At 42.6% G+C, this 10,009-nt stretch overlaps 1 pseudogene; it reads left to right on the forward strand.

The window, feature by feature from the left end:
- The first annotated feature begins 5,299 nt into the window (after nucleotides 1–5,299).
- On the forward strand, nucleotides 5,300–8,815 carry LOC135205730 (sericin 1-like; annotated as a pseudogene).
- Nucleotides 8,816–10,009: the final 1,194 nt, after the last annotated feature.

The raw sequence follows: 10,009 nt of genomic DNA on the forward strand, positions 1-10,009 counted from the left end.
TCATTCGGCATAGCAGAGTTGACCCAGATATCAGGACATTACTGATCTCGTGGAAAGAAAGTCCTAAAAAATTGCTGAAGACTGTTGAAGTGGTAAGAGTTCGCGCCACAAACACAGTTGCGGGCACACTACACTATTCGCGTGAGAGCAGAGCCCCTTGTTTTTTTTACTTTTCTACAACTTTAATCGTCTTTAGTTTTACTTTATTTTAAAGTCCTTAAAAATGTTCATTTTAATTCTTGTTCATTGCCCTTTTCTGCAACATTAACCCAGAAATAATTTGATGTTTCTAAACTATAGATATCACAAAATATCCCCACTTCACTTTTAACCATCTCCGTTTCTACTCCAAGTGTAGTACAAAGACAGAGCCAGACAGACAAGACGACCTCCCTTCCCGGCAAAAGGAAGATGCTCCGACCGGATTATTCAATTCCTTAAGAAACCAGACCACTTTTTTGCCGATGCCGGTGTCATCTGCCCATTGCCTCGAGAACTGGATCGCGGGGTGTGGTCCTAATCGGAATATCAAGAGCGTCTTCATCCGAGAGAGAATATGCAAGTGCTACACTCAGTTTTTCTTCTTTTATTGTGATGGGTGCTACACTGAATCTGCCTTCGATATGCATAATATATGTTTCCGTTTTTGGTTAATATATCCGCATTTATAGGCCTTGAGGTTTGAAATGGGTGAAAACTCCTGAAAGGAAAATTATTATAATACGTGTCCTTCCCGGAGACTATTGCATTGCGTTCATACCTTGCGAACACAACCAGGAAACAATTTGAAGAGTAAAGAAACTGATGAAGATAAACAGAGTAAATGAAGATAAACGAGAGCCCAAGCAAAACATAAAGAAATATTTAAACGGATAATTATCTGTAGCTGGGAAATTCGTCAGAAAGCTATGAAAGACGAACAGAGAAAAGGCAGAATCTTGTGATATTTAAAAAGAAGTCTAGATTCGATCTGATTTGTCGACCAATGTGGATCCTACGTCATATTTCGGAGGTCCGGTATCCTTGACAGGAAAGGTCCAATTAGGACTCACGCGTCCTACATACTACTACATAGACGTTCAGTCTCTTTAATGACAACGAATTTTCGGTTGACTTCGTGGTCGTGGAGACCTTCAGAGGATAATCCCAAGCATCATCCCCGTCCCCAGCCCAACCAACCCCCCAACCAACCCAAACTATAAAAAAAAAAAAAAAATAGTCGTCGGTTGCATTTCACCCGCCAAAATGCAATGATGTCGATCGGCATTTGTTTAGCTGGTGTAGTAGATATACTCAACCCCATGAAGTCCATCGTAGTACTATGTATATTTCCTCATTGCATCGACTTATTACTATTCTTCGATAAATCCAAGAGTTGAGAATATTTTTAAAGAATAAAGCGTTCCATTTGATATAATATTGGTCACCTATATTAGCAAGAACAGGACATCTCACTTGCTGCTGCATGAGACACGATACAATTTTCCTTGCGTTGTGGTTTGGTTCATTATCGTCTCTTTACTCGCAGCGCCTCAAGAGTTTATGGTAAAAATCATGCTAATGATGACAATAATCATAAATTATGATAATAATAATTTAGGCATTGCAGATCCGGTTCATAATTGGCCGAAGGAAGTCTTATATTATAAGTCTATGCGACTGACGGAAGTCATAGCAGATAGAAAAAAGAAAAAAATAAGATAAAAACTATTTTTTTTTTCGAAACAGGAAGCAAGCAATCAGGGTGATTTTATCAAGATAAAGACATTTGCCGGGATATAACATTCACTGGCAGGATTCGAGATTAAGGACAAAGTTTCCGCAAAAGTAAGATACTTTATAAGATGCACTTTAGCTCTTTTTTTTCTTTTTTTTTTATCAACGTCGGAAATTGAAAAAGATATATATATATATATATATATATATATATATATATATATATATATATATATATATATTATATATGATAGAGCAATAAATACGTAAATCATCATCATCAAAAAATGAGATTGGCCATGGGCAAGGTCACCACCCCCCCCCCCTGCGGGATGGAGCAGAGCCGTCATTTGAAGGGGCAGGGGGGACACTTGCCCCCTTCAAGACACTGATGCCCACTGCCTCGCCACACCCCCCCGGACCCCCCCCCCCCCCCCCCCCCCCCCCGCGGAAGCTCGTCAAATACAATTTCTCTCCAGTGAGTGAACATTCCCACACAAACCGCGCTTTAGTTTTTGCCTTCTCCCTTCCGAATCGAGAGCGTGCGCCATTACGCGACTGTAATTCCCGCGAAGTGCAAAACCGTCATCACGAAAAACGGGGGAAGTTGTTCTTAGAAATGGAATTTGAAGAAGTCTTTGGAAATAGCACAGCGAGTGGGGCAGGATCGAAAGGTGCCCAGCACATAGTGCGGTTTCACTCTCGTGTCGTAAGACATATATAACGGCCTGTTTATTGCATGAAGTGTTTTCAGATTTCTAGTCCTTGAACGTGGGTATGACTCTCTCTCTCTCTCTCTCTCTCTCTCTCTCTCTTATTTACGCATTAGGCAATCTTTCCTCTCTGAAAAATACGGTTTTGTCTTCCACCAAACTTTCCATTTCAATATAAAGACCCAAAGTTTCGCATAATGACCATATTCAAAAGGCTACGTTGCCACATACTGCAAGAGACAGGGTACCAAGTGCAACGACTTGCGTCTAGAGATCTCATCTGGCACCGAAGTGGTAACCAAGTATCAACGTTTCTCTCTCTCTCTCTGCAAAATAAAGAGAGGAATAAGGAGCCAAAGATATTCGCGAGAGAAGCAAGTGATCATAAACTTTGCCGATCCTCTTCAGAAAAGAATGAATCGATGATTTGGAAACGCGAGGGAAGGAAGGGCAAAGAGATGACCTCGTTCTGTACAGCGAATGGTTCCAAATGACTGCTTTTCCTGAGTGTTTCCGATCTCTTTGAGGCCCACTGCCCCTCGTGTAGTAGGTACCACCCAAACGAGGCCAGTAGCATGTTTCATCTCCCTTTGTGACGGTCTTCCTCGAAGTTAACTAATAGATAATGCACAAGTGTAATAAGCTGTTAATGGCACAGGCTAACATCGGGATCTGTTTTTCCATTAGAAACATGGAAATGAACGCGACCAAGCAATGGAGTAGAGATCCAATTACAAAAAGAGACGTGAAAATACAGGAATCTAACTTCCCTTTTCCTCTCTCAAGAGATCACAGTATAGGCCAAGATATAGAAAAGAGACAGAGAAGGGAGCTACTGGTAGGGTGGGGGCGTTGGTGTGTGAATTAGAAACATCTAGAGGCCCTCTTTATATAAACGACATATTTGTAGTTAGAACACTTTCTGACAAAACACAAATAAAAAACCTAAAGAATCATAAATGGCTAATGTAGAATTGTGTGCGGGAATACACAAGATTTTATGCAGGTTTTATATAATAGAGATGTATACATACCCCTCTCTATCTCTCTCTCTCTGATTCACATAAATGGGCACAGCCGAAATGACGTAATTTCGCCCTAGTCAAAGATGGAAGGTAGCTATGCCAATCAAGATGACTTTAGAGAATAATGAGCCTACAGAGCCTCAGGATGACTTCAACTTACATATATTTTTGTCAACATTAAACCGTAGCCATTATCCCAGAGTGGCTTTTGAGAAAAGAAAAGACAGTGACCACTTCGTATGCCTAGATTTTTTTTTTTTTTCGTTTATGTGGGTGCACATGTTAATAATATAATAATAATAATAATAATAATAATAATAATATAATAATAATAAAGTAGACGAAGACCCAGAAATATACAGAGACAGGAGAAAGATAGAAAGAACACAGGACTGGCACAACAAACCAATGCACGGACAATACATGAGACGACTAAAGAACTAGCCAGCGATGACAATTGGCAATGGCTACAGAGGGGAGAGCTAAAGAAGGAAACTGAAGGAATGATAACAGCGGCACAAGATCAGGCCCTAAGAACCGATATGTTCAAAGTACGATAGACGGGAAATAACATCTCTCCCATATGTAGGAAGTGCAATACGAAAAATGAAACCATAAACCACATAGCAAGTGAATGCCCGGCACTTGCACAGAACCAGTACACAAAGAGGCATGATTCAGTGGCAAAAAGCCCTCCACTGGAGCCTGTGCAAGAAACATCAGCTACCTTGCAGTAATAAGTGGTACGAGCACCAACCTGACGGGAGTGATAGAAAACGATCAGGCAAAGATCCTCTGGGACTATGGTATCAGAAACGGATAGGGTGATACGTGCAAATAGACCAGACGTGACGTTGACTGACAAAGTCAAGAAGAAAGTATCACTCATTGATGTCGCAATACCATGGGACACCAGAGTGAAGAGCAAAAGAGAGGGAAAAATTGATAAGTATCAAGATCTGAAAATAGAAATAAGAAGGATATGGGATATGCCAGTGGAAATCGTACCCATAAATCATAGGAGCACTAGGCACCGATCCCAAGATCCCTGAAAAGGAATCTAGAAAAACTAGAGGCTGAAGTAGCTCCAGGTCTCATGCAGAAGAGTGTGATCCTAAGAAACGGCCACACATAGTAAGAAAAGTGGATGGACTCCTAAGTGGAGGCAGGATGCAACCCGGAACCCCACACTATAATACACCCAGTCGAATTGGAGGACTGTGATAGAGCAAAACAAAAAAAAAAAAAAAAAAAAAAAAAAAAAAAAAAAAAAAAGAATAATAATAATAATAATAATAATAATACAGAGGCTATTCCATTTATCATTCAGACTCACTTAGCACCCAGCCAGTAAGGTATAAAACCCAAAACCCACCCCCTGGATAAAAAGTAGTAGGACCTGCCTCCAAGTTGGAAGACGCCTCCTCAGAATGGAAAGCGTGAGAAGAAGCCGAGGAGGAAGGAATTTCTAGGATCCCCCAGGAAATCCTCCTTTCCTCTCACTCACTGGCGGAGCTCACCCAACTCAGCGATTCCTAAATGTCATGGCTGCGCCCCGGGTCGAGAGGTTGCAAGCGAGGTTACGCAGACGGGGAGGGGGAGGAGGAGCAGCCGGATTTGGAAGGGGCAGGAGGAGAGGCTAATGAATGAAGGAAGAAGAGGGTTTCTCTGCGCGTGGGGGTGGAAGGGGGTGGATGATGATGAGGTTAGATTATTAGGGTTGGGAGGCAGGTTGAAGGAGGAGGAGGAGAAGAGTATAAAACGTAGCCATCAGCAGACGGCAAAGGCATAGCAGGGGCGACAGTCCTCTCCATACTCTTCTTCCCCATAACGCTTTGGCCCGGCCCAACCTGTGCTGCTGCAGCCATGGCTTCCTGGACTAGCTTGGTAGGAAGAAGAAAAACAACGATCTGTTTATCCTTGCCAATACCGAAAGAAAAAAAGTTTTGGTTCAAAGTGTTCAGTCTTGAAAACCTCCTTCGTAGTGAATGATAGAACATATACATACAGTTTCGAAAAAAAAAAAAAAAAGTGACAGTCGCGTGAATATACCTATATAGACCGCCCATTTTCTGAAAGTGCTTCGACGTTCGACTCAGCTCTCCTACCCTTGACCAGATAATGCAATAAACACCCAAACAGTCAGTGCAGACGCATTTCAGAAGTGCATACACACGCGGCAGTGTTTCAGTAGACGCATTAAATTCGCACGAGACGGAAAAACGTGAAAGACTGGGAAAACTAGACCCAAAAAGGAAAAAAATTTCAGAAATAATATTTGCCATAATTCTTTTTGATTTCTGTGATCAAATGTAATGACTTTTTTTTTTATAGTGAGCAGGCCATTTGAGTATATTTGCACTAATAGTATGCATAGGTATCCAAGTATTGGATATACGTACTACGTATATGCATGTATGTATAGATATATACATATATATCCAATACATGGATACCTACACATACTATAAGTGTAAATACGCCCAATACATTATATATAAATAATAGTCTAATGATATTTCACAGCTGATGACCACTAACCCTATATTTGCCAAAGACTGAGGTCAGTGCAGGCATTAAGTTTTTGTTAACAAAATTCAATAGTCAACTTGCTATCTTGCGTGTGCGTAGGTGGTTTTGTATTTGTATGCATGAGGTCAATATCACTCAATATATATATATATATATATATATATATATATATAGATATATATATATATATATGTGTGTGTGTGTGTGTGTGTGTGTGTGTGTGTGTGTGTGTGTGTGTACAGAACTTCATGCATACAAATACAAAACCACATACGCACACGCAAGCTGACTATTGAATTTTGTTTACAAAAACTTAATGCCTGCACTGACCTCAGTCTTTGGCAAATATAGGATAAGTGGTCATCAGCTGTGAAATATCATTAGACTATTATTATTTGTGTGTATGTGTGTGTACGTCTGTTTTTCCCACTTTGCTGCTTTCAGACAGACATAGAACTCTATTACTTCTAAGTGGCTGGATGGGTTATCGCTTTGACACAGACATTTTCACCACAATAAGAAGTGTGGAATATTCTATTCAACAATCCCTTTCCTCCATCTTTGGAAACTCCATTTTCATTTTGGTTGTATGGGACTAGCACTGAATAGTCTTTACTCCTGATTTGTTGTGGTACTCCTTAAACGACAGCCTTTTCAATTTAACATAGTCACGTAGATATCATAGTCACGTTTTCATGATGTAAAAAGATATATAAGATAAAAACAAAGTAAATACAAATGCAGGGCTTGGACTGGAGTTGTCAGTGTATCCTGTAGTTGAGAAGGCCTCTTTCTATTTTCGCTTATTTTTCATTTCGTATTTCGGATCAATTTTAGTGTAAATGGTTTTTCTATTAATAGATTTTACCATCCAGTCCATTACTGTGCCTTTGGCAGTTGACTTAATCATATATGTCCCACTCCATCTCGGGTGCATCTTGTAATTCCACTCTCTCTCTCTCTTTAACGCAGGCTGTGTTGTCCGCGTTAGTGGTTAGCGCAGTGAGTTTTCCAGACGGGGCTTACAACATCCCTCGAGTGGGCACAGGGAGGCGCTCTCAGTACTACGTCCTTCACAGCGACGGGACCTACAAGTATGGCCACGATACTGGTGAAGGGGCCTTCGAGAGTGCCAAGCTAAACCCAGGTGGAGAACTGGATGGTGAGTTCGGATACAGAGACGACGACGGCAATAACGTGAACCTTCAGTATAATCAGGACAAGGCGGCTTCGTAGCCAGAGGTGACCATCTGCCTGCCCCTCACCCTGATTTCGAAGCTGCTCATGCTGCAGCCAGGGCACGCCGACCTTTCGTTGATCCTTTGGCCGACACAGGCACTGACGCCTCCTACAACTTCCAGTTTGCAGGAGAAGGACAGACAAGAACAGAACAGAGCGATGCCAATGGCAACGTCAGAGGATCTTACACGCCTACACTGATGAGGAAGGAATCACAAGAACTGTCAATTACGTAGCCGTCGGGGGACGATTTTGTCGTCGAAGGAAACGACCTGCCGCTAGGTCCAGTGGAGTCTGGGTTAACTCCAGCAGCAACCCGGTTAGCTGGAGCTAGACCTACTTCCACTAGCCAGTTTTCTGGATCTCGTACAGCAGGGGCTTCATTTGGAAGCAGAGCTTCGACATCTAGCTCTACCTCTGCCAACCAAAGATTTAGTGGAAGTAGAACCACTGGATCCAGTTTTTCATCCTCAACAGGACAAGTGTTTGGAAGTGGACAAGGTACTGCAGCTAGCCACTCAGCAACAAGAGATTCTCGCCCCACCCCTCAGACTTCTGGGTCCCACTTTGGAAATCGCATCTCTTCATCAAGAGGGTCACAGTCGGCATTCAGTGCGGCCTCTCCTTCTCGCACTCCATCTACTTACAGAGCTCCATCTACATCTCACACAGTAGGAAGTTCTACTAGCAGCTCCTTTGGCTCTCAAAGGACATCTGTCAGTCAAGTTTCCCCGCAAGAGGCTAGCACTGGAAGCACCTCTTTCACAGCTCAACATTCATCTGTTCGTAGACCGCAGCAAGCATTCTCTGGCTCATCCTCATTATCTGCTTCTAATCGCAGAGTACCTTTTGAAGAAGCCAATACTCGCAGTGAATTGAGACCCGATGGAAGTTATGCTTTTGCATACGAGACTTCCAGTCACTCGAGGTCAGAATCTGGAGACAGTGACAACAATGTTGATGGTAAGTTTGATTTTGTCGCTGATGATGATGGCCAGAGACGAGAAATTCAGTATGAAGCTGGTCGGGACACAGGGTTCATTGCAGAAGGAGCTCACATTCCTGTGGGCCCTGAGGTACCTGGTGCCCCATCCGGTCAACCAACAGGAAGAATTGTCCCAGTTCAAGAGGTTCCATTTGTTGACCCACTTGCAGACACAGGACTTGATGCATCATACGATTTTGCATTCAATTCCGAGCAGTATTCAAGATCTGAAACTGCCGATGCTGATGGCAACGTTCGAGGAACTTACTGTCGTAGAAGATGATGGCACTCGACGTACTTTCATTTCCGAGCTGGAAAGGGCGTTGGCTTTGAAACTGAGCAAAGTGTCCGTTTCCCAAGGTCCTCCTCCCCATCAAACCAGCTGCTTCTCCAGTCTCTCCTTCATCATCTTCACCTTTAGGGGAGCCAAGCACAGCAGGAGCTTCAAGCTTCAGTAGTTCAGCTTCCTCCAGTGGATTATCCTCTTCTAGCTCCACATCATTTCGGGGCACTGGTGCCCTCTTCCTCTACATCCGCATTCCGTGGTGGTTCAGGTCTGAGAACCACTTCATATGGAGCACCAACCTCTTCCTCTAATGCTTTCACAAGTTTCTACGTCCTCGGCGAGCCGTCCTGCGTTCCCATCTACATCATCGACCATAGCACAGGGGCTTCCGCCGCGACTTCTTACATTACGCGGAGGTTCTGGTCTGAGTGCCACTTCGCATAGAGCACCATCCTCTTCTTCCACTTCTTTTCAGACCGTCTTCGTCTTCTTCAGTGTCTTCTGCTTCTAGAACACCACTGAGAAGTTCGTTCACTCCAACGGCCGCCGAAAGGAAGTTTTCCCCCCCGGCTTCCCAACTTCACCAGTACGACGCTTCAAAGAACCCAGAAAAATTCGGGTACGTTTCTGACCTTCGATAACTAACTAAATCAGAGGGCTGAAAACCGGGCCGAGAAGTTGTCAAGGAAAGCTGTTGCTGTTTCGAAACCACGTTACACGAGTACAGACTTGCTCAGATATAAAAAATCAAACCACCCACACTCAGAGACAGAAGAAACATCGCACACCTGACAAATACGACTCCTGCATGCGAGCCAACAGTCCCAATATACCCCAAAACCTTCCAACAAAGACACAAGGTGACGGAACCACAGTGTTCATTTGGATCCCATTCGCTTTGACAACGCTACATGAGTTACAGACAGACAATAGCAAACTGAATCATTTTCATGCCATACATAATGTATTGTCCTTTGTGTATATTTATACTCCAGTCTTTGTAAACAATTGTCATAAAATAACAAAAAAAATACACAAAACCCTAACATATGTACACAAGTATAACATTGCAAATGTTCTAATAAAAGTTTTTGAACGATGTGGTTTTCTAATTACGGCAACCTAAGTCCAGGTGAAAAGAATGAAAATACTGCAAGTTGCTGAATTAATGTAACTTCAGAACACAGTTTTCAAAATACAGAAGACAAAATAAAACAGAATTGATTGAAGAGACGCTCTAATGAAAATAACACTCATAGATGCAAAAACAAAAACAATTAAGCCTGGGTCACACACATTGGCGATTTCAGACTGCGACAGTCGTAAAGGCTGGGTTTGGCGATCAATCTCCCAAAAGAAGAAGCTGATATAGACTCCACGATGACTTCTGCAATGAATCATGATGGCAGCATTGCGCACGTCGAGATGAGATTACGTATTGACATAGTCGTACGCGCAAGTCACCGATGATTTAGGCCTAACCCACATTTAACGGTTATTAAGGACGCATTTC

Source organism: Macrobrachium nipponense, chromosome 24 (assembly GCF_015104395.2).
Source record: "Macrobrachium nipponense isolate FS-2020 chromosome 24, ASM1510439v2, whole genome shotgun sequence".
Lineage (NCBI taxonomy): Eukaryota > Metazoa > Arthropoda > Malacostraca > Decapoda > Palaemonidae > Macrobrachium > Macrobrachium nipponense.